This window comes from Microtus pennsylvanicus, chromosome 4 (assembly GCF_037038515.1).
Source record: "Microtus pennsylvanicus isolate mMicPen1 chromosome 4, mMicPen1.hap1, whole genome shotgun sequence".
Lineage (NCBI taxonomy): Eukaryota > Metazoa > Chordata > Mammalia > Rodentia > Cricetidae > Microtus > Microtus pennsylvanicus.
The window spans coordinates 13,008,151-13,033,973 of record NC_134582.1 but is presented as its reverse complement, the minus strand read 5'-3'; the positions used below and the strand labels follow the sequence as shown (position 1 = coordinate 13,033,973).

The following is a 25,823-nucleotide window of genomic DNA, read 5'->3' as shown; positions in this document are numbered from 1 at the left end:
TCTGACTGTAAAATCAACAAAAAAAAAATAGCCCCCAAATGTAGCATTAAATAAATCACAAGGACACTTGGTCCAAGTAAGAGTCAAAGAAGGAAGGGAGAGCGTAGCCTGTCTGTTGGGTTGAGCAATGCGCATGTCAGGCCAACAATTGCACTCACCGGTCTGGATCTACCCATAAGTAACTGTGGACGGGCTGGGCGTGCTGCTCTGGGGACACAAGTCAAACTTGGCAGGCAAGAAAAGTGGCAGGCGTGGTGCTGCGGATTCTGCAGCCTTTGCACATCTTGGTCCAGAAGGGATAAAGGAGCCGCAGTAGAATCGCACGGAGGCTACAAAGTCAGGGAAGACGGACAGATGGGAAAAACCAAGGTAGAGCCCACAGAGGAGCCAGAAGCAGGTGGGGCTGTGTAAGGGTGCCTGCTGAAAGGAATAACAAGAGCAGCTGTGGGCAGGGAAGCTCGAGGTCTCGCCCACATTCTGCTGCCCCTGAATCCCCAGGATGACAGGGAGAGGTTGGTCTAGACAGAGAAACAACTTCACTGCCCCTACCCTCAGTATCCTCCTAAAACAGCAATCTGGGATCAAGGTACCTAAGGGGTGGGCTCGCCTGACTCCATCTTCCATCAAAACCAGAGAAGTCTGAAAGGTTCACCCTTGGTAATCTGGTGGCCTGTCCCTGACACTCACAGGCCTAAGGTGTCCAACAGTGGAGGGTGTGGTCGTTATACGGTGGTCGGTGGGTAAGAACCAGATGGAGGCGGAACTCTCGAGCCTGACTTGAGGCTGGCTGCTGTTGCCTCCATTCTAACCGCTCGGGAGCAGATTCTGTATATCCAACTTCTTAGGTAGGCGGTTAGGTGTAGGAAGGAGTGGTCAATAGGCCCCTCAAGACAAGACAGAAAGAACACTAGGTGGGGCAATCATTAGAGACAGACCAGTCTGGGACCCCTGAAATAGAGCATGAAGACGGCCGTGCTGTCTGGAGATGGGTCAGCCAAAGGAGCACCACAGTGCACTGCCATCTTGTCTCCTTTTAAATTTAGAGGCACTCAAACCCCTATAAATGTCCTTATTCCTTACACACCTACTTAGCAGACTGCATTCTGGGTAAAACGGGCTTCTGAGAAAAGCAACAAAGCAACTCTCCTTTCCTGGAAATGCCCAGGTAGTTGGTTTTTGTTTTTTTACTCTTTGTTCTTTGGGGGCCCACCACCCAGCTCCCACATAATCACGGAGGCTTATTCTTTCTCATGAGTGCCCAGCCTTAGCTTGGCTTGTTTCTAACCAGTTTTTCCTTAAATTATCCCATTTACCTTTTGCCTCTGGGCTTTTATCTTTCTCTAGTCTATGTATCTTTCTTTACTTCTTAGTCCACGGCTCGCTGGGTAGCTGGGTTGCTGGTCCCTGGTATCTGCTCTCTCCTTTTTCTCCTCAATCCTTTCTTCCCAGCTTTCTCCTATTTATTCTCTTTGCCTGCCAGTCCCGCCTATCCTTGCTCCTGCCTTGCTATTGGCTGTCAGCTCTTTATTAGACCAACCAGGTGTTTTAGACAGGCAAAGTAGCACAGCTTCACAGAGTTAAACAAAGAGAACATGAAGGAATGCAGCACATCTTTGCATCATTAAACCAATGTTCCACAGCACAAACAAATGGAACACATCTTCAACTAATATTCCACAACATGCCCAAGATGAAGGAGACAACAGAGGAAAGGGAAACAGAAGGAAAATGTGAGCCGCACATCTGCCAGGATCAGAGCCATCGTTGCTTAGCCCAGCCTGATCTTTTACTAAAAAGTGTGTCCTTGCTTTCTTGCTTGCTCTAATTAAACTCCTGGCTAGTTACTCTACCTCTGTCTCCCATATGAATTCTCTCTCCTCTTTGGGGAACACAAGAATCGAGACAATGCAGGAGTAAGGACCGGAGGAAACTCCAGATCTCCCTGTAACAAACACAGCATCCCTGCAAGCGTGAGTTAAAAGTCTCTGCCTTCCCCAGCATCCAGCTGGGCAGCATGTGGATCAGTGTGGGCCACTCGGCCCTCAAATCCTACTCTGCTGCTCCAAGGTCATCACCCATGCCCTCTCATCCCTGCACACACAAACTCAGGACCACACGTCACATGATACACTCCTATCATTGTCCTGAAATTCCCACTGATTCCTGAGCAATTGTACCCCAGTAAACAGGCACTGAGTGCCTCTGATTCCCCAATCTCCTCTACCATGAGTTGCTTTGGTGTTGGCTGGACTTGAGGACCGGGGACAAGTCCTTAGAAGAAGTAGCAACTACTTTGTTGAGAACTTTCCATCCTAAATGAACATGTACGTTTCTATTCTGGTGATGGAGCCAGCCAAGGCATGTAACTTAATCACGCTCTTGTTTGCTCAGTCTGGCTGCAAACTGTGTAAACTCCATCCTCCCAGGAGCTTTCTGCTGCCGGCTGGGAATTAGCCACACACGTCAAGCTCGTTACCTGATTCTCTCTGGGTTCTGCTCTTTGAATCTCCGGCCCTTGGTACGCTGCATCTCAGTTCTAAGCAAAGCCCTCTAGTGTATCTGTGAACTTAAGCACTTACCCTTGAGAAAGCGCAAACAAGAAACTCTAAGCTCACAGTGTCCCTACCCCCCTGCCCCCCAGGTATATGATAAGGCTTAAGTCTCTTGAAATCCTTTTCTAGGCTGTTTCCCACATTTCTGCTCCCAAGATCAATCTGGATAGAAAATGAGATGGAAAATAAAAATCAACGAATAACTACAGGTGCCAGAGCCTCAATTTATTAAACAAACATTGTGTTTGAACTACTTATCTGAGCTTGACATCATGGCCAAACAGATCTGAAATTGGCAGTTAGTCAGGAAAACTGGGGTATGAAAATGTCTAGTGCTGTTGAGAGATACAGAAAAGGCCACAGGAAGGGGCAAGGGGGAGGGGGAGGGGTTGGCAGGTTGGTTCCAGCCCCGCTGCTGTTACTAATCACAACCTGGAGCTGGGGTATATCCTCCTGTCCTCTGAGCCTCAGTTTCTTTCTCAAACATTTTCCAAAAAAATATTTGCTGAGAGTAAGATTCAGTAAGATCAAAAGCAGGTGTAGAAATTCACTGCTAAGCACCAGGTTGAACTCGAGTTTATGAGCAAAGGGGCCAAGACCATAATGGGGAAACCCATAGACAGCTGACCCAAGCAAGTGGGAACTCACTGACTCTGGACTGACAGCTGGGGAACCTGCATAAGACAGAACTAGGCCCTCTGAATGTGGGTGACAGTTGCGTGGCTTGGGCAGTTTGTGGGACCACTAGCAGTGGAACCAGTATTTATTCCTAGTGCATGAACTGGCTCTTTGGAGCCCATTCCCCATGGAGGGATACAGTGCTCAGTCTAGATACGGGTGGGGGTGGGGGGGCCTTGATCCTGTCTCAAATGCTGTGACAGACTTTGTTGACTCCCCATGGAAGGTCTCACCCTCTCTGAGGAGTGGATGGGGAGAAGGTGGGGGAGGACAGGGAATTGGCATTGGTATGTAAAATGAGATTGCTTTAGGAAAAAAAAAGATTCAGTATTACCATGGGTCCCCAAAGCACTTCCTGAAATCTTACAGCCTTACACCAAGGCTATAGGACAACGTGCTGTGCAGACTCCCAAGGCTGCAGACAGTCCGGGCCTGTTTGAGTTTAGCTGGTCCTTTGGGAACTGCCAGGACCCTGAAAAGATGTCAAGAGAACCCAGGCTCCCAGGGAGGTGAGATCAAAACGCAATGGAAAGAATTTCCACTCCCCACGGCCTGCCAGCCCTTGGCCTCCTAAAGCGATCAGATGCTGAGCTGCGCCTGGAAGCAGGGAGCATGGCAGAAATCCTCACGCTTCTAATTACTTCATGACTCCTACATATTTTGGCGATTGCTTGAAGGCTGTTTTATTAATTTGCAGATTTGCACTATTTTTTTTTCTTTTCCTCTCTGGCCAATTAGCTGAGCTAGCTGCAACTGGGCATGGGAAAAAGTAACCATGAAAACTAAGCCTCCTTCTGCCCTAGCCCCCAGTGTTTGGGAATCGTAACCGAGGGGAGCGGGGAGGGGAGCTGGTGGGACCTGGCTCCCTTTGCTCCCTCTGCTTTAAGACAAGGTCCCCAATTCCTCTTAGTCTGTCTAACATCAACACCCATACCCTCCAGGTCTGTGAGCTCAGGTCAGACTCAGCGTGTCAGGGAAAAGGCTATGGTTGGCAGACTTATCCACTCCATAAACTTTCTCCCATCCAGCCTGTATAAATTAGGAAAGGACCCTATAGGGCTGGATCTCCACTATGACCTGTAAATACCATTCAAAGAGAAGACCTTGTGAGACCCTGCAATTGTGTCGTTTCCCACACAGGATCTGCTTCAAGTTCTGGTGCTGATTAAGAATGAACACTGAGTCCCAGGCCTCTTTCTACCCACCTGTCACGAGATGGTGATACGCCATTGCAGGGCACATTGCTGAGTACTGAACACTGTAGAGTCCTAAATACTGTAAAGGGTTGATCACAGGCAGAGGACAATTGTAACCAGGTCACTTGGTCTGGAGATAACCCCCTTGGACTCTGCTTTCAAATGAGAAGGGTCTTGAGGCTGGGTGTTGGCAGGAAGTGAGGGAGATGGCTGAGATCTATCTTCAAGCCCAGGTCAAGTCTGAAATTGGTGGTGAGCAGTAGGGGAATGGTCTGTGGGCTCATGAGGCAACTGTGGATTATGTTTGTCAGCTACAGAAAGAGGTTTCAACAGAATCCAGCTAAGGAAACAGCAGGAGCTGGAATAGAGGCCAGGTGGAGGGGGCGGGAGGGAGAGAGGGAGAACCAAGAGCTGCAAGAGTAACTCCCTCTTTTAGTTACAAGTCAAATGAAAACAGCCATTTGTCTTGTAGATTGATGGGAGCCTGTGGGTAGCCAGGAGGTTTGGTTTCCCTGTGGAGCAGGCTCCTGGTAATTCACACCTACATGATGAATGCCCTTGTGCCATGTTAGTGAGGAGCCCACGGGTCCAGTCCTTCCAAATCACGTGGGGATCTGGAGGCACAAGGGAGGCAGTGATTTATTCTGAGAACTTAAAGAGAAAGCTGGAACCCCTCTGCCAGCACCTATGAACCTTGCCCAGTTTCCACCTCCCGAGGCAGAAGCTTAAAGATGGCATGGAGGAAAGGGAGGGGGAAGGGCACAAAGAGGGAAAAGTGGGCCCCTACAGTCTTGATGACACTCCCCACTCCATCTCACAAGGACACAAAAGGCCCGGAAGTCCACTCCATCCATCCAGTCCACCTCTCTTCTTGAACAAAAGCTTTGTGAAAAAGGCGGAATATTCATTTACACTGTGTGAATATGTCTCTGATTAGTTTAATAAAGAAGCTGGGACCCGAGTGATGGTTCAGAGGTTAAGGGCAATGGCTGCTTTTCAAGACGCCCTGAGTTCAATTCCTAGTATCCACGTGGTGACTCACAACCATCTGTAATGAGATCTGGTGCCGTCTTTTGGCCTGCAGGCAGGCAGAACACTGTATACATAATTAATTAAGTAATTAAAAAAATAAAGACACTGACTGGCCAATAGATGAACAGGATAAAGTTAGATGGGAGATCCAAACTGAGAATGCTGGGAGAAAGAAGGGCGGAGTCAGATGAGTCTTGAGCAGAAGCAGAAAGAAGCAAGATGAGCTTGCTGTACTGAGTAAAGGTACCAAGTCACAAGGCAAAGTGTAGATAAGAAATATGAGTTAATTTAAATGTAAGAGCTAGCTAGTAATAAGTCTGAGCTATTGGCCAAGCGTTTACAACTCATATTATGTTTCTGGGTGGTTATTTGGGAGCCACTGCTGGCACAGGAAAACTCTACCCACAGCACTTTCTCTAACCATTTGGTCCATAGCTTTCAGTGGCTTTATGCAGTATAAAAACAATTTTATACGTCAATTAGTTTGATTATTCTGGATAGTTCTGTGAAATTTTTGAGTTTACAAATTTATCATTAAAATTTCAGGATATGGACTGGAGAGAAAAGAGGGACTCAGTGGTTAAGAGCACTGACTGCTCTTCCAGAGAACATGGTTTCAATTCCCAACACCATAGTTATAATTCCAGTTCCAGGGGACCCAACACGCTCTTCTGCTCTCTGAAAGCATGAGGCATGCGCAAGGCACACAAACATGCATGTAAACAAAACACCCATAAATACATTTTTTCCAAAAATCTAAACATTTTAAAACATTTTTTTCCAGAAATTAAGTAAAAAGACTAAGTAAGTTTTCAGATTAAAATAAGAAAAATGAGGGGCTGGAGAGATGGCTCAGTGGTTAAGAGCATTGCCTGCTCTTCCAAAGGTCCTGAGTTCAATTCCCGGCAACCACATGGTGGCTCACAACCATCTGTAAAGAGGTCTGCAGGCATACACACAGACAGAATATTGTATACATAATAAATAAAATAAAATAAATATTTAAAAAAAAATAAGAAAAATGAAGCCAGGCTGGGAAGATGGCTTAGAAGATGGTTCAGTGTGCAGGAACACTTGCAGGACAAGCGTGAGGACTTGAGTTTGAATCCCCATTACCCATGGAGAAAGATGGACACAGCTATGCATGCTTGTAACCCCAGGACTGGGGGGTAGAGCATGAGGGGGAAGAGAGATAGATACTGAGAGCTCAACGGCCAGCCAGCCTCAATGAGACAGCATGCTTCTGGTTCAGGACAAGACAGCGTCTTAAATGAAGGACAAGGTCAGCAATAAAGGAAGATACCTGGTATCCTCTTCAGCCCCCTCCCATACACCACAAAAACATAAAAATATTTTTAAAAAGAGAATAATCTTAAAGTCCTTCCAATATTTCCTACAAATAATAGGCTTTAAAAAAAGAAAACAGGATCCTTCAGTACAAGCTGTACTGCAAAATTAAAGAAAAAAATATCTGTGACCATGGAGCCTGCTCGATCAAATGAGAAGCCTAGTGTCAGCATTGTGGGCTCCCCAACTTTCTCAGGTGTTGATTTCCTTTAAATAGTATGCTCTCCTAGAACCTTAAACTATTGGCAAGGTATAATTTGCTGTATAAATCTCTAGGAAGTCTTAATTTGACAGGTGCTTTTGTACTGAGCTTCCCTTTAGACAGGCAGCCCCCAAAGCCTGTGCGCGGGTATCCACACATTCACCAGATGCCAATTACATGCAGCTGTGCACTGGGCGGCACGGGGTGATGTTGGCAGGTGGAGACACCAGGGCCTATGTGTCGTGCCGCTTGTTCTCATCAACTTCCTGTCTCCACAACTTCAGAATAATGACCAAAGGCGGCCTCCCTCATTGAGTGCCAGAGCGGTAAGCCAGCAAATAGGTCTTTGCGTTGGTGGAACTTACACGCTAACAAGAACGCAGTCAGTGCTAAGTTACTAGAGATAAGACAGGAGGCATTAAGGGTCGGAGGTAACAGGCGGGGCAGGCTAAGCCTTACCTTCTCTTGGTCAAGAGATTATTTTAGGCTTCCTTGAAAAGATACAACTTGACTAAAACCTGAGAGGTAAGAATAAACCACCATTCGCCTGAGGGAAAGAAAGCTAAGGAAAACAGTAAGATCAAAAGCCCTAAGGCAGGACAGCGCTTGAAATATTCGGGTTATAAACTTGTGGAGATGAAGCCAGCACTCGGCAGATGAAGCACACACATAGACAGTGTGTCACCGGAAGGAATCCCAGCTCATCCCCAGGCGCCCTAGGAAGCCATGAATTGGTCCAAGTGAAAAAGCAATATGACCTGTGGGTTTACAAACCCCCTCTGAATAATCCCAGCAAGAAGATAAATGTCTTTGAAGCAAGGGTAAACACGGAGAGCAGTCAAGAGGCCACTAAGGTACCCAGGGTGGAGATAATGATAGTTCAGGTTTAAATGTCAGGAACAGGACAGCGTGTGGCGAGAAGCTGACCTGATGGGATTTGCTGGTAGAACTGCTATCATTTAGGACATTTAGGGACAAGCCCGGTTGGGAGGAGTCTTAGTTTGTAGAAAGTTTTGTACTAGTGAACAGTGTAAGACTGTGCAGCCCCTTACACTTCAAACCCTGAGCCCTGGTTGGCACATGTTCAGGCTCTGAATTATAACCCCCACCTGAACCTGAGTCTTCTGGGGACTTCCCTCACCCCTGACAATAAATGCAATAAACACCCATCCTGGTTAGCTTTTATTTCAACACGACCCATGCCAGAGTTGCTTGGGAAAGGGGAACCTCAAACACGGCACTTTCTCCATCAGATTGCCCTCCGGCACACCTGTGAAGCACTGCGGACATTGCTGGTTGATGTAGGAAGGCCCAACCCACTGTCAGGGCGGTGCTACCCCTGGGCAGGTGATCTGGGGGTGTGTAAGAAAGCTGGCTGATCAACCAGAGTGAGCAAGCCAGTCAGCAGTGTTCCTGCATGATCTCGGGGTCAGTTCTTGCCCCCAGGTTCCTATCTGGTTTCCCTCAACCACGGACTGTCACTTGTAAGTCAAATAAACCCTTTCCTCCCCAAGTCGGTTTTGGTCAGTGTGGTAGTTTAAATAAGAAAGGCCCCCATAGGCTCCGAGATTTGAATGCTTGGTCTTTGGCACAGCCCCAGATAAATGTTTTCCCTTCTTAGAGTTGCCATGGTCATGGTGTCTCTTCACAGCAACAGAAACACTAAGACAGTGCTGATCGTCATAGCAACAGTGAACACACCCCTTTCCAAACCCTAGCAGCTCTCAGACTGACAAACCATACCCAAAGTCTTGGTTGCTCCTGAAGGGCTGGCTTGCTATGCACCTAACCGTTCTCTAGTTAATAACTATCCATGTGTCCAATACTCCCAGGGCTCTGCTCTTGAAAACCGTACATCTTTGGGGGACAGTGTCTGATATAATGCCATTTATCTCACCTTAGATCATCGCTCTCTCCCCAGCAGCCAGGAACCAGCTTGGAAATGTACCTTTATAATTTGGTAGAGCTCCGTAGCCTTCCCAAATCTCAGTCTCCTCATCTGGGAAAGGGAGGTGGCAAAGCTGGCTGACAGCTGGGTGGAAGTCTGAACAGTGCCAAGCACAGGGCCTGGTGACAACAGACGCTGGACAAAAGAAAGCACGGCTTTTCTTCTGTAACTGTTTCCTAGGACGCTGTCCCCTGGCAAGTCAAGCAGCTAGAAGACTTCTCAGCTCAAAAGGACCAGAAATAAGACTAAATAATTATTCTATGAGATCTACCTATGTACATGGACTCTCCCAAAGATGGAAGGGAAACTTGAAAAATAGCTTGGCTGTTTTTATTGGTATGCTTTTTTCCCTTTAGGGTTATTTTAATGTCTATGTAACGGGTTTTTGTATAATTTTGTTTTTCTGAGACAGGGTCGTCTGTGCCCCCAGACTGGCCTTGAGCTCTCTATGTAGCCCAGGCTGTTCTAGAACCTCTGATTTCCCTGCTTCTACCCCCATGTGCTGGGGTTACAGGTATTTGGCACTATGTGCGGCTCATGTGGTATCATTTTTGATATGAATACAAGCACATGACATTCTTCATAGTGAGTTACACTGCACCACTTCCCGCCCCTAGTGAGAAGCAGTCAACATCAGTGATGCTAATGCTGGACCTTGACCCCCGATTGCCACCATGTGGATGTGGACCTGAATTTCTAATTTGGAAACCCAAGGATCTACATCTTAGGAAAGAAGTTTCTCTGGTAATGAAATGCCCCCCAAATCTGCAAGATCTAGAAGGTCCAAGTCCTGGCCTCGGCTCTGCCGCAGTCTTAGCCACTTTACTGCTGAAGCTCCAACTTGGTCGTTAAGGGTGAAGGGGTCAGGCATGTCTCCCATGGAGCAGCCATGCCAAAGAAGAAAAGCTGGCTGGAGCTCCTGGATTCCTGAGGAGAGCTAAATAATCTTTGGAACAAATAAATATTCAGCAAGTGATTGGGCCCAGGCATAGTGAAATGCATGCCTACTGTTGCCAACACAAATAATGAAGTTGCGCAGCCTGCATTTCCATGGGAGGCTAGCATCCAATTTCTGCTCCATGTCTGGTCCATGACATAGCCCAGCATCCCGGCTCATGCCAACCTGCCAGCCTAAGGTTGTGCCCACTCCTCCACTGGGCTACAGAGGGAACGGACTGCACGGGGGGGGGGGGGGGAGGCGAATTGCAAAGCAATTAGGCTTAGCTTCACTTAAAAGATGACAAGGTTAAAAGGAACCCACGACAGAGACCTAGCATGAGGTGGTTTCCACAGAGGGCATGTGTGTACACTTGCCATGTTGGGACAGGAAGGGTTACTGAGAGACAGGAAGAAAAGGGCATTTGGCAGCAATGATCGCTGGGAGCTGCTCTTCTCATTGGATGAGTCAAGGATTCAAGGATTTAAACTGAATTCTGAGTGCTGGGTAAACATCATAGTGACTCACAGCAAAACAAATCATGGCTGATCACTTTATTTTTTTCTCAGAAAGGGTCTCATAATTGCAGACTAGCTTGAAAGACCCTACAGACCCCCTCCTCAAAACCCGCAGCTAGCATGCTCCCGGGGGAACGTCCTGTTTGTTTTAAACAAATCTCCGGATCAGCAGCCAGCCTGCTCCCATAAGAACATCCCAGGTGCCTGAGAGAGCAGGAGATAGAGATAGGAAGACTGCAAGGCAAGATGTCAATAAGATAGGATGTCAACAAAGCAGGTTAGCTATAAGATAGGAACAGGATGACTGTTGCCAGGCATCCATGCTGAGAGAGGAAACCTTTCATGCCCCCCGCCGCATTCCGATAACCACGCTTTTGCTTCTGAAAACTTGCTTCTTGCTGACACCCATGCTGAGAGGGGAAACCATTCATGCCCCCGCCTCATTCCGGTCGATCAATAACCACGCTTTTGCTTCTGTAAACTTGCTTTTTGCTCTTCCCTATAAAAAGCCCGCCCTCCAGTTGGCAGGTGCGCAAGTCCTCCGAAAGACTTGCTGCCCGCAGGTACCTGTGTTTACTCAATAAACCTCTTGCTAATTGCATCCTGTGGCCTGGTCTCGGAGTGTCCTGGTTCTGGGGTCTTCATCAGAGAGGAAAGGTCCTCTCTGAGGGTCTTTCAAGCTAACATATTACAGATAGATAGATAGATAGATAGATAGATAGATAGATAGATAGATAGATAGATAGGAGTAATTGGCTGGGTCATGTTTGTTCAAGTTTATAGAAATTTGAGTCTTCTCAAGAGATCATTCAAATTTTTCTTTTTTTCTTTTTTGCAAGGGACATGGACTAATTAAAACGATACATTTGCCATTTCTCGGCTTCCACTCACTTCTTTGCATAAGTGCTATGTGACAACCTAATAAGTTTGGCTCCTAGAGAAACATGGTCCAGAAAGACAGGCACCCAGACCAGGGGTCTGAATTCCGTGGGGGCTGAGTGTGTACCATTCTGGCAGGCAGACAATACTCTTCAGGCCAGTCTTTGCTAACTCTGGGTGTAAGGATGGTCTTAGAGGCCTCAATGTGTCCCTTCCCACACCCATACCAGTCCATCCAGAGCATCTGTTCTTACCGGGGGAGCCACTCCTTGCTTATTCAATCCATTTTTCCAAAGATAGAAGTGGGTCCAGACATTACCTCAACACAGTGTCGCCACAATTTAAAAACACAAATACCTTCAATGCTAAGAAAATTTTAATAGAAACAAATTGAAAATGCATGTGTGTGACCAGCTTGCTCTATGCTACAGGAACGGTCACTGAAAAAGGTTAGAGCTACAATATATTAGGATAATGTGACCATAAGCAGTTATGCACCAGCTCCCTGAGAAAGCGTCACAGATCACAGGCAGGCAAAGGTCTCCAAGGGATACCAGAAATGAAGAGAAAGCCCTGGATGGTAACCTTGGAGACAAGGGGTGAGTTGCCACCACTTTCTTGGTAGTCCATGGAAGAAGGATCCAGTCAATGGAGGCTTGCTGTAGAAGATAGATAGGAGGCGTTCAGTAGACGCATACACATACGATTTTCCTGTTGTCTTAGTGAGGGTTTCTGTTGCTGTGATGAAACACCATGATCAAAGGGCAAGGTGAGGAGGAAAGGGTTTGTTTGGCTTACATTTCTACATGGCTGTCCATCACTGAAGGAAGTCAGGACAGGAGCTCAAACAGGGCAGGATCCTGGATCCAGAAGCTGATGTAGAGGCCATGGAGGGGAGTTTCTTACTGGCTTTTTCCCCATGGCTTGCTCAGCCTGGTTTCTTATAGATCCCAGGACCATCAGCCCGGGGATGGCACTAGCCACCATGGGCTGGGGTTTCCCCGTATTGATCACCAGTTGAGAATATGCCCTACAGCTAGATCTCATGGAGGCATTTGCTCAACTGAGGCTCCTTCCTCTGATGACTCTAGCTTATGTCAAGTTAACACACACATCGAAAGAAAAAGTTTTGGTGCAAAAGAAAGTTTTTCAAAAAAGTTGGAGCTTCCCTCCAAAGGAGCAGACTGATCTCGCAGAGCTTCCCATCACGGGATGTGTTCGAGAAGAAACAGGGATGACCTCTCCAGGAAGACATGGAGAAGATTGTGAGATTCTGTTAAACAGCCACAGGAATGGGATATAAGAGAGATGAAGTTGTTACGAGCCAGAGCCAAGATGTAACAAGAATGTTCTAGGGAGGATGTCAGGTCGTCCGACGATGGGAGGCCAGAAGACCTGTCACCCCTCTCCTCTGGCTTCTCATGGCATGGGACTGGCGCGTGAGAGAAGCCTCCTATGCTTGGAAACTCCTCCTAACTCCAGGCTCACGGGGGTCGGCACTGCAGCCCTGTGACTCTGTGAAGGACAGCAGGGCCACTTTCTGGAGAGGGTGACTAGGGCTATAAGCCGGAGCCTATCAAGGGTTTAACAAACTGGAATAAGCCAGGAAGGGCCTAAAGTCAGGGTTAATCAGTAGAAAGTCACTGGCAACAAAAGGCAAAACTGCAAGTTTTCCTGTGTCCTTCTCTAACTATCCAAAGGACTTCAAGTCTGCACCTTCTTCTCCTGCTGTATGCAACAGGAGCATGGAATCATTTTCCTCCTTAACTTAAAAACATATTAAAACGTAAGAACTTTCTTCTCAGCCAACTTCAAGTACTTTTTTTCTAAAATTCCATTTATATTAGGCTCAAAATCAGACAAAATCCATAGTCAGAAAGGGAAGACAGAGAGAACTTAGGAGGAGGAATGAAGTCTTCCACACCAGGACAGAACTTGCAGTCCTACATGGTACACAGTATTTACAGTTGTAAAAGTCATGCACGCCTTTAATCGCAGAACTCGAAAGGCAGGTGGATCTCTGGGAGTTCGAAGCCAGCCTGGTCTACAAGAGCTAGGTCCATGACAGCCAGAGCTACACAGAGAAACCCTGTCTTGAAAAACAAACAGACAAAAAGTCACCAAGCTGTACATATAAGGTTTGTGGACTTTTATTCACGTAACTGACTCTTCAATTTAGGCTGAGGAGAGTGCCTGAAGGCTCCAGCCCTTGCAGGCAAGAGAAACCAGTATTCTCACCAAGACAAGAGAGGTCAACTGATGGGGGAGTGTCATATATCAATCTGTTGATTTCATTGGCTAAGCAATAAAGAAAACTTCTAGGCCCATTGGATAGGCCCACCCTTAGGTGGGTGGAGTAAACAGAACAGAACGCTGGGAGGAAGAGGAAGTGAGGTCAGACTCCACAGCTCTCCTCTCAGGAGCAGACACCTCAGAGAGAGACGCCATGCCCAGCTCCCAGGCAGACGCACGTGATGAAGCTCCGACCCAGGATGGACTTAGGCTAGAATCTTCCTGGTAAGACCGGTGCTACACAGATGATAAGAAATGTGCTAGTCCAGGTGCGAGAGTTAGCCTAGAAGAGGCTAGATAGGAATGGGCCAGAGCAGTGTTTAAATGAATACAGTGTCTGTGTAATTATTTCGGGGCATAAGCTAGCCGGGCAGGGCAGGCGGCTGGGGTGTTTGGGGACGCAGCCCCGCCGCCCCATATTACTACACTGCGTCCCCAAACACCCCAGCCGCCTGCCCTGCCCGGCTAGCTTATGCCCCAAATAATTACACGGACACTGTATTCTTTTAAACACTGCTCTGGCCCATTTCTAATCATCTGTGTAGTGCCCCTAGGTGCGCTTACCGGGAAGATTCTAGCCTAAGTCCATCCTGGGTCGGAGCTTCATAGCGTGCGTCTTCCCTGGAGCAGGTAGCATGGCGTCTCTTCTGAGGCGTCTGCTCCGGAGAGGAGAGCTGCGGAGTCTGACCTCACTTCCTCTTCCTCCCGGCATTCTGTTCTGTTTACTCCACCCACCTAAGGGTGGGCCTATCCAATGGGCCTAGCAGTTTCTTTATTGCTTAGCCAATGAAATGAACAGATTGATATATGACACTCCCACATCACTTCCCCTTTTTCTGTTTAAACAAAAAAAGGAAGGCTTTAACCTTAACATAGCAAAATTACATATAACAAAAGTTATCAAGTAAAAATTACATCAGAAACATTTATACATATACAATATATATATCAATACAATATATGTCAATACATAAAAATGTTTTAAACAGACATAGAAACATGCATGCATACAATAGTCAATATAATTTAACTTTGTTTCAATATACAAGAATTGATACCAATATATTTGTCTAAAAGCAGTAACTCACAATTATAAATCTATAATCCCATCATTCCCTCTTTTTTTTTTTTCAAAATGATCCCTGAGCTTATAAAATTCCTCCCCCAACCTCCCAACCCCTAAATGATGTCCCTAAACCCAGGTGTGACCATCTTGAAGGGATCCAGCATCAGAATCTTCTTCAGCCGTTTGACTTGAGGTCCCCACATCTGGATGACGTGGGCAGGTGCCTCTAGAGCGATAGTACCATTTCCTCTGGGCCACTTTAATTTCCTCTGTAGAATTTCAAGATCAATGCTGTGTCATTAAATGGCTCCCAGGGGTTTCTTTGAAGCCAGGGGACAATGTTGCAGCAGCCAGAGAGGGGATGACAGATCTCTGAGGTGATTTCTGCAAGGTCACTCTGGCCTAGGCTTGGATAAGGAACCAAGAGGCTTCTTGCTAATAAGAGATCTCTGCTGCTCCCTTATTCACTAGAGGTAAAGGTGCACCTGGGCTTGCTCCCAAGGGAGAAGCTGTGTCTCCAGGCCAACTCACTGGAGACCCCTGCAGCAATGTGAACACCCCTCCTTGCCTGAACTAAAACTCCATCTGGACCTCTCCAATTTGACACAGTTCCTCATGGATACAACAGTTCTCTGCCTGTTGGGTTCATCTCTCTGTAAACGAAGGTTAGCTGGTTCATAGCCAGGCGGTCCCTCATCATATGTTGCTTCCTTATGGTCCCTGAGGCAGGGCTGGCTGCATCATCTGTGGTCACTGAATACCTAGTGACATGTATGTTATCAAAATTGGATCATCATAGAATTCAAACCCATAACAAGCACAATACACCCATAGCTATCCTCAGCACCGAACGAGTGTGGGGAAGAGACTGTTATTCCTCGAAATGCTCGCCACCAGACAGGAGGAGGAGAAAGGGTGGCCGGAGTTGGCAGTGTTTGTGACGGCTGCCCGAGCACACAGCCCTTGCACACCATCTGTCGAAGCTCACCACTCCACAAACAAAGAAACGGCAGCAGGAGGAGGCATCCGCTTGATGCTCTGCTCTGAGCCATCCCTTCTATTCTGTTTGTGGATGCTACACTAGAAACCTGCCACTCTGCAAACCATGGCTCCTCTGACAGCTGGCTCCCTATTGGTTTCTGCCAATAGGGGGACAGCATGAGCTACCGCACAGTAAGAGCTGGGCTCTTCAGACACCTCCTGCAATGCTCCTCGCCTTGACACTGGACTCAGTCCCAGCTCCTCATTTTCCCACCCTTCACCCCCAGCACCAGCTACCATTGCATTCCTTATCCCAATATCAGCCTCTGCGAAGAGCTGACCCTAATGTCGGAGGCTCAGAGTGGCCCTTCTCCTTTAACCAGGGACGGTACCCCTGATGAAGTCCCCTTTCCACGCTTTCTCCCTTTGTTCCTTCAGCTTTGAGGGTGGTGGCTGCTTCCTGGATCTGCCTCTCTGTGTCACTGCCAGGTCCTCTCGTGACGTTCATGTCTTTCCTGCCCTCCTTTAAACTCTCCATGAAATTAACTGGTGTGATGATGATGTTCTTCTAGCCACAATCCTGACTGGTACAGAAGAGGAGCGCTCTGCCTTAGCTCTCTGACCGCTGATGCTGATCTCAACCAGGGTCCAGCCTCCATGGTCCCAAATCTCACTTTCCGTCCACTACACTCAATACATTTACAGTCCAACATGACATACAAGAATGTAGTGACGTAGTAGTGTTTAAAGATAACGGTCTAGATCCAAACCTTGACTTCACCATTTACCAGCTATGTTATCTAAGACAAGCTAAATAACTCTCTGCCTTAGTTTCCCCATTTGTAAAATAAAGTTGGGAACAGAACCTATGTGGTGCATGAAGATAGGTTACCCCCAAACCAGAAGGATAATGAAGCAGCAGATGCAAAGAACCAGATGCTGGAGAGGTCTCTGCCCTCATGTACTCACCTAGAAGCAAGACATAGATTTACAAAGTGGACACACACATACACACACGCCCCTCTGTACCAGGGAGATCAAAGGTTAGCCACCAAAAATAACTTTGAACCCGTCTTGTTTTGAAGGTGACGCCTTGGGAATCCATGTGAACAAGTGTTCCTAGCTCAACTTCACCTGTCAGTAATTGCCTGCCTTTACCCAAAGTCTCAAAGTCACTTTCCTGAAAGTCCCCTGGTTTTTGCTGACTGTGCCACCTAAGCAGGACTCCGTGTTTTTCTCTGAGACCCACTCACATATACAGGAAGTACACATGTTCATAATTACTTGTTTTTCTCTTGATAATTTGCCTTTTGTAATTGGGGTCCCTTCCAACTTGTAGACCATGGGAGCTATGGTCAATACCTTTACACAGCCACAGGGCGCTGAAGGGCATGAACACGCACCAGGTGCATCTAACGGTACCTAGCTAGCATCCGTGTCCTTAGCAACAGCATGAACATCATGTAACTGTACCTAGCCAGCATCCATGTCCTTAGCAACAGCATGAACACGCACCAGGTGCATCTAACTGTACCTAGCTAGCATCCGTGTCCTTAGCAACAGCATGAACATCATGTAACTGTACCTAGCCAGCATCCATGTCCTTAGCAACAGCATGAACACGCACCAGGTGCATCTAACTGTACCTAGCCAGCATCCATGTCCTTAGCATCATTATTAACAGCAAGAAGCAATGCAGTGGGCTGGAGGGGCTGGAGAGATGGCTCAGAGGTTAAGAGCACTGGCTGCTCTTCCAGAGGACCAGAGTTCAATTCCCAGCAACTGCATGGTGGTTCACAACCAACTGTAATGAGATCTGGTGCCCTCTTCTGGCATGCAGGCATACATGGAGGCAGAATGTTGGATAGATAGTAAATAAATAAATCTAAAGAAGAAGAAGAAGAAGAAGAAGAAGAAGAAGAAGAAGAAGAAGAAGAAGAAGAAGAAGAAGAAGAAGAAGAAGAAGAAGAAGAAGGAGGAGAAGAAGCAATGCAGCATAGCCGAGAGGGCAGTTCACTGTGGGAATTCACCCACATGAACCTCACCTACCTGAGCCTGAGCCCACCCCCCATCCATAAGACATCTTGCATGGTATAGGACTAAGCATGATAAAGCACACAAACGTTCACTCAGTGCCACACGTGGGCTCGACGCCCTGGGGCCGGGTCAAGCTGTACTTACAGTCAGCTTCCAGGAACGACTTTCCAATAATCTGCAATACAGTGTTGTGAAATTAACAAAGACGTGAACCCATGAGGTGGAGGGAGGCGGGGAGTGAGCTCAGGTACTCTGCTATGATCCTGAGTGGCAACAGTTATTATTTTCAAATACCAAATAAATCTTGTTTCCCAGAAAGCCTGTCAAAGAGGGAAATAAAATCACTTATGTAATTCTCCTTTTTGATTAAGGAAAAGTATTATTTTATTGAAAAAAATCCATGATACTGCATCAGAAATTAATTAAAGGGGACTTTAAGTAAGGAATACCGAATAGCATGCTGGGCAGTATCTCGAATTACAAGAACTCATTGCGAAGCTTCTCATTGCACACATTATTATTAATAACAATAATCCCAACAGGGTTAGGCTGTTGCAGCCTGAAATTGCTAAATCACCAGCATCCCCCTCGAAGAGGACAGCCACAGCTTAGCCACTGACTCGACCAGCCAAGAAGGAAATCACACAATTTCCTCAAGATGGTTCCAGAAAGAATTTTCCCCCTTTCAAAGAAAGACAAGAACATGGTTGAGAATGGGAAGATAAGTCTTGGAGATGACTGGTGAGATTCACATCAGAGCATTTTCAAAGGCCCAGCAGTTCCAACATGATGTCCTCTCTAACGGCGCATGTTGGAACGGCCAGCTCAATCCATCCTTCGGGCCTTTCCACCTGCTGCCCCTCTCATCAGACCAGCGATCTTCCACCGTCAAGATCCTTCCTTCTCACCCTGCAACAACACACTGGACCGTACCAGAATAGCACCTGCAGCCAACGACAGCAACACGGCAAAATAGAGCAAAGGATGAAAAAGCCAAGCAGGGTGTGCTGTGCCTGCCTGGTATCCCAGGACAGGGAAGGTAGAAGTGGGAGTATCGGGAGTTTAAGGTCATCCCCAGCTACACTAGTTCCAGGCCAGCCTGGACCACACAAGGCCCCATCTTGAAAAACCACACAGCAAGGGAAGGCCAACCCAAAGGCCCAGACTCAAGGCGGGATACACAGAAGGCAAGAGTTAGGAGACAGAGTTAGAATACACAAGCCTCGGTTCATCACCTTGACCATTTAGAAGATCATTTGCCTCTGGAAAAATGTCATTTTGTTTTTCTGGGAAATTGGATATGCTGCTATACAGTGTGTCAGCTTGTGTACACTGCTTTGTGTAGCAGTGCTTGAGAAGAACGATGGACCATGCTTATTTTCGCTCATGTTTCAGTCTAAAGTTAATCAACTCCATTGCTTTGAGCCTGAAATGAGGCAAAACATCATGGTAGCTGGTACATGTGGCAGAGGAGCTGCCCACCTTGTGGAAGCCAGGAAGCAAAGGATGTAGAAGGGGCAGGGAAAGACCTCCCTTTCCATCTGCCAGTTACCTACTTCTGCTGGCTAGGGCCCAGGCCCTAACAGTCCGCTCAGCTACTGGATTAACTGATGAGTTCATCCGTGGACCAACTTACTCACGATCCAATCACCCATCAGAGCTCCACCTTTGGACACTGCTGTCTCAAGGGCTCAGTCTTCAATGGACAGGGTTCCATAGACCATTTATATCCGAGTCACTTCATCCTCCACTTGCCGGAAGGAAGTACTGGAACCATGTCAGCAGAGCTCTCTAGGCGAGCATGAGAGACACAGGAGATGACGGCACCATGATGACAACTATCTAGAAAGAGGATCCTAAAGATGATCCCACATTCATCAGGGAGAGACGACAACCCCAGCACTGCCATAGCCGAACACACCAGGCCGATTTCTCCTCCACACAACAGGCATTGGCAGAGTCGTGGTTCAGACAGTCGCTTAGTCAATTCACAACTTGAATTGACTTTGATTCTACATAAGCCTCCAGGATCACAGCAGAGGTGGCAGATTGGACTCTCGGAAATTCTGTCCAAATGTGTCACCTCCCTTCACATGGGGAATCAGTGGCCAGCAAGACTGGATAGCCTAGCTGTCAATCAAGTATCTGGGGCATGGCTATGCCTACTGTGTATTCACATCTGTGTCTGTTTCTGTCCTTTCATAGCCAAGCTGGCTTCTTGCCAGAGTCCTTCAAGAGAGTCTGACGACCATTTCCCCTTGCAGCTCGTGGCCCCTGTTTATTATCTTTCCCTTGTCTAAGTACAAGAAGACCTAGAAGAGCTGGGACAAATGCATTTGTAGGAAAGAGGAGCTTGGAACAGAGGCATCCTGGAGTTCAGGCCCTGCTAGGATAGGTCTCTGTCCTTGTCTCCACCTCCTGCTGGGACGGTCTGGGAGAAACAACTCCAGTCCCAATGATTGATCCCAAATAAGAATAATTCACGTCTAAACTGACGCCCAAGGAGATCAAAGAGCAGTTGCTTCCGAAGAAGTAGCCCTGAAGAAGTCGCGACCACGTGAGCAGGGCAGCAGTGTCCCAGGTACAATGGAGATACCAGTCCTACTGCCTGCTTTGGTTTAGCTGCCATGGCAAAGGGCTGCCTCCAGGAAAGTGGTAAAACCTGTGTTTCCCCAAGGCCCCAGGCAGGGGATTGGGTCCATGGTATTTTTTCTTTAGAGCAGTGCTACATATTCCTAGGAACCCTCCCTCTGATGGTTTTCCCTACGAATATCAACACATATCTGTATGTGTTGCTTGTATTGGTTGATGAGTAAAGAAGTTGTTTGGGCCTTTGGCAGTGCAGAACAGAGCAAGGTGGGAATTCCAAGCAGAGATAGAGGAGAAAAAAAGGCAGAGTCAGAGAGATGCCATGTAACTGCAGAAGGAAAAGACACCAGACACCAGCCAGACCTTACCGGTAAGTCACAGCCTGGTGGTGATTCACAGATTAATAGAAATGGGTTAATTTAAGATGTAAGAGTTAGCTAACATATGCATAAGCTATTGGCTGAACAGTGTTGTGGTTTCTATGTAATTATTTGGGTCTGGACAGCGGAGAAACAGACGATCAGTCTCTGCCTACAAAGGCTAAACTTGTTTTCCATGTCGGCTCCGTCTCCATTTGGTCATTCACCATCTCTGACCATCAATTTCCTCCCACCTTGTAGGACTGATAGCATCTGAGCTAAGTATCTCTCTGCACACAGTCTAGAGTGAGAGGTCAGGAAGAGGCAGCAGTTACAGCGGCTTTGTCAGTGTGAGATCAGCAACCTCCTGGCCCTCTCCCCATCCAAAAGGAAAGAAGCCCAGTAACCGAAGCACTCGCCTCTTGCTTAACGCTAGCTCCTTAGGCCTTCAAATCTCTCATCTCTCAACCAATGTATCTATTAGTCTCAAGACAGGTTGGAGACAAAATCACACCCTAGGGTCTGGCAGGGTGGGAGATTCTGCCCCGGGTCATTCTCCTCAAGGTAGTCATTCCTGAGTGGCCACTGAACACAACAAAGACCTGCGACAGGTCCAGCCCAAAGCAAAATAGTCCATAGGCCTTTCCCCCTGTACAAAAATATGTCTGCTCCATACTTAGCAAAACAACCACAGAAAGGGCCTCTGGGGCAAGAGGAAAGGAAGTTAAAAATAGAGCTCAGGCAAGAGCTACTTTAGCAACCAGTGTCTGTCCCTGGGTCGGATTCATCATCCAACAAGCTCCGTGTGTACTCATGTGGGGAGGGGAGTGGGGGGACCCCGGAACTTAGCAAGAGGACACTCGGGAGCTGTTAATCTAATAGAGCAAGGTTTGCACTTAGAGATTTGTGGGTGTTTTACAATTAACTGTCTCAGTCATGTGTAGCAATGCCTCATTTGTCCAGTTGGATCCGGGAACTGTGGGTATGTTCAATACATTGCTTTAACAGCTAACAGGACTATGATTAATTACTTCCAGCACCAAAACATTAACATTCACCACTCCGCTGGGAACGTGCAGGCCTACCACTCGCTTTCTGGCCTCATTAAACAAAGCACACTAGAAGCCATTTTGTCACCTCCCCAGCTCAGTGCCACCATTACAAACATCAACTACTACCCCGGGTGTTAGGACAATGACATTATTTGAGTTATCAAGATATGGGGACACGTTATCTCTAACTGAATGATCCCATAATTTATTAAGTTCTATCTGAATCTGACAGCTTTTATTATTTCCCTTCACTCTTGGCAGTCTACTTCCTATTACTGGGCATGTCTGCCTCAAATTCCTTCTCATTGGCTCTCTTTAAGTGTGATGATTCATCTTTTGCCAGTTTGACTGGATTAAGACTCACCTAGGGAACCGAAGCACACTTCTGGGTTTATCTGTGAGGGTGTTTTCAGAGGAGTAACTGGAGGGGGAGACCCACACTGAATGTAGGAGGCGCCTTCCCAAGAGCGGAGGTTGGATGGAATAAATGGGAAGAAGCCAGGAGCTGTAGTGTTTCCCCGTTGTTTCTTGGCCTTCCAAAATGTAAGCAGCCTGAGCCTCATGCTCCCGCTGCAATGCACCAAGCTGTGTATGATTCCTTCCCAGCCATGATGGGGGAACCCCCTGAAACAGTGAGCCAAGGTACAACTTCCCTCTCTATGGTTGCTCCTGTCAGCCATTTTGTCACAGCAGGAAGAAAAACAATTAATGAACTAAGCCAAGAACTCGGGAGGCAAATTAATCTCATTAGAAATCTATGCACATAGAAGAAAAACAAGCTCCAGGTGGAAGGATCCCACAGAGCAAAGGAGAACATTAATACAAAGCCTTGTGACACCTGACTTGGGTAATAGAAGGCTGTTACAGGATAAAAGGAATGAATATTTACTAGTACTAATTACTAGTATGACAAGATGCCAGGCAGTGGTCTGAACTCTGCATATGCAAACTAGCTTTCCCACAACAGACCACAACGAGATTCTATTATAATCACGTCACAGGTACACAGTGAGGCATAGAGAAGTCAAGGTTGACCAGATGGAGCTATCATGGAAAATCAGGCTGTAGAGAAATGACAGTGTGGTGGTTTGGGAACAGGCACAGTTCCTGCAGGAGCCACAAGAATGTGTGTGTGTGTGTGTGTGTGTGTGTGTGTGTGTGTGTGTGTGTGTGTTATACACAGAGGAGACGTAGGAGGAAGGCAGAGTATAAGCAAGAAACTGACATGAAGCTTCTTAATACAGAGTCCCCTCTTTGGGGTGGCAGCAGGGAGAGGGGAAAGGAGGGGATTCCTTGGCATTGTGCCTGACAGCTCAGGGACTCCGATGCAGGGGAATGAGCCAGCTTAAGTGGAGGTCTGAAAAGGTCAATAACTCCCTGCCCCATCAGACCTCTTAAGAACAGAACCAGGAATGGGGACAGACCTGTCTGCTGCCAGCCAAATCAGCCTGGCAGGGTGTTCTGTAATGTGCCACAGCGCTGGCTTAGCTGAGAAAGTGGGAGATAGATTCAAGCAGGATGTAGATGAAATACAACCAGAAGGTTAATATTTATTAGCATGCTTGGTACACACAGAATCACACAAGCAGGCATGATGGTGTCACTTTGTCTTGACAGCTTCTTCTTAGGATGAGGTAAATCTTTCCCACAGGTTCCAAACAAGCCCCTCTCATGGCTTCTTTGGGGTGAGGTGTGCCTTCCTCAGGTCATGATGAGCTGAAGTTCTTAACTAACTGGATCCAACTCTGAGTTCATGTTGGGGTAGTAGGAACTCCCCCTAAGATGCCTGGTTGGGGAGGGGGAAAGGCACCTGAGTAAATTGACATTCCGTTGCACAGACCACCAGACATGGCTGCTGTAAAGGCAGCTAACCTCAATGGGACACGAAGGTGCAAACCATAGCGGAGGGAAATAGGCTAATACACAAAGTGTACCAAATACAAAGTTCTTCAGAATTCAGGATCATCTCGAAAACAACAACTCCTAAGGAGACCCTGTTTTGAAAATGCAGATATCACTTAATTATATATCATAATCGGCTTGGCACCCCTTAGAGGAAAGTGCTCCATTTAGAGGCTTTAATACAATAAACGGATTAAAATCCATGGCTACTTTTGCAAACATCTCTCTAAAAGACTTAGGATAGCGTTCCACAGGCAAGCAGAAAGCACGCGATAAATGTGCTTGTGTGAGATCCCTTGTGGTGGGTTCTGCTGATAAGATCAGTAGAAATACAATCAGAGACGCGGACTCCTTGGGTAAGCACATACTGCTGTGTTTAGTTCCACAAATCTCAGCTTAGAGGTCAAGTAGAGACGGGCGAGCTCTTTTGAAAACCGTTCTCTTTACAGCTCAGTGAAATGAGAATTAGCAAGATTCTGTACGATTTCTAATGAGGATTAATTCGGTGATACTCTCAAAGAACAGAGCAGACGATAAGTACAGTGCGGGACTGAACTGTCTTGTGGGTGGGCCAATTATTAATTCTGCTCAAAACATATCCATCCAAATAATACTCTGCTTCAGGAAGTCTGGGGTGTGCTTGACTTAGGGACATGGTTTCAAAGAACAGAGAAGGGTAAGAATAGTCAATGGGGAGGAGCTGGACAGGGTCCATGACACCGTCACGTAGATATCATGACCACTTGATATATGACACAACAAGGAGCCACCTTGGTGGAAGTCCCAATGGATCCTGAGACCCAGTGAGAGACACTGGACACTAGACTGGCTCCTGAAAACGGGGGATGGCCTCTGTGAAAAATGTGGAGAAAGCCGAACACAGTGGGACTTGATGTCAGCCCAAGAAAGAGAAAGGCACGAAGGGAAAGTGAACGCAAAATTTATGCATGAACTGAAAGCCACATAACGTTGAGTTTAGTTTTGGATCTTCCCAAAAACACAGCAATGACTCATTTTTAGGTCTCGTCTTAAAAGTTTGGAAAAGGATTTCAGTGAGAGGTAGGCAAGGCTCCTGGTGGACAGGAGACTCGGGAATGAGTTACTTAATGTGAGTAAAAGCAGAGGCGGATTGACCAAGGTCACCAGCGAGGAGCAGCCAGGGGACACTAAAGAGAGCAGGGGGCCACGATCTGGCTTTCTGTCTTCTGTGAAGTAACTGACAGGTGGTCAGCAAGGCAGCACTGGTAAGAAGTCATCCAGAAAGCAGACTGTATGGAGTTTAGACCAGTGGTTCCCTACCTGTGGGGCTCGATCCCTCGGGGGCAGGGTGTTGGATGACCCTTTCACAGGGATCACCTAAGACCATTGGAAATACCAGGTATTTACATTATGATTGATAACAGTAGCAAAAAATCAGTTGTGAAGTAGCAACGAAAATAATTTCATGGTTGGGGGTCACCAAGACATGAGGAACTGTGTTAAAGGGTCGCAGCTCAGGAAGGTTGAGAACCACTGCTGTAAAGAAAGGGTCTAATTAGGCTCGCAGCAAGCACATCACCTTTCTAGTTGATCTTTTTTAATTATTTTTTTATTTTATTTTATATTCCAATCACACTTCTCCCTCCTATCCCTTCTAGTTGATCTTATGTTCCTTGGCAGATTTGGGAAACCAAAGCTGATCTAGAAAGACTCAACGGGATCTTAGTCTAGAAACAAACAGACAACAATAACAAAAACAAACAAATGAACCCAAACATCAGCAACAGGTGAACCTTGGTTTTTGAGGAAGGCACAGCACACGGAGAGCCGCTGGGAGGAGGCAATGCTTCCTGGATTCCAGTCGGGTGATCTGAGGAGCTGCCTTTGGAACAAGCTATCTCCAGCCCATGCTGCCCCCTTCCAGAGGACCCTCCAGTGGGTTTACGGAATGTACAGTGTGCCTAGAAAAGTTTAGTAAAGAAAACCTCCAGGATTCCCTTTATTAACACCAAAATACACCTTTTGTAGGAATGAGTGAAAACACTAGAACGTGTACAAGGAAAATTTCTGGAAAATATTCTATGTCCTCATTTGGAGTGGTGGTTTATGTGTGAATGCAAATAACTGCTCATTACATTAAAACACCTAAGTCTGCATAATATGAAAAGTATAGTAATGATAACATTTGAAATTGACATGTAATGGATGTCATCCGCATGGTTTGAATTTTCTACTCCTACTAATGTATTCTGAGACCACATGATGTTTCGTGGTTTG

General features: G+C 46.8%; 1 protein-coding gene across 2 annotated transcripts in view; it reads right to left on the bottom strand.

Moving 5' to 3' along the window:
• Positions 1–25,823, bottom strand: part of Mapk4 (mitogen-activated protein kinase 4) — a 133,140-nt gene that overhangs the window by 70,946 nt on the left and 36,371 nt on the right. The window lies entirely within an intron of this gene.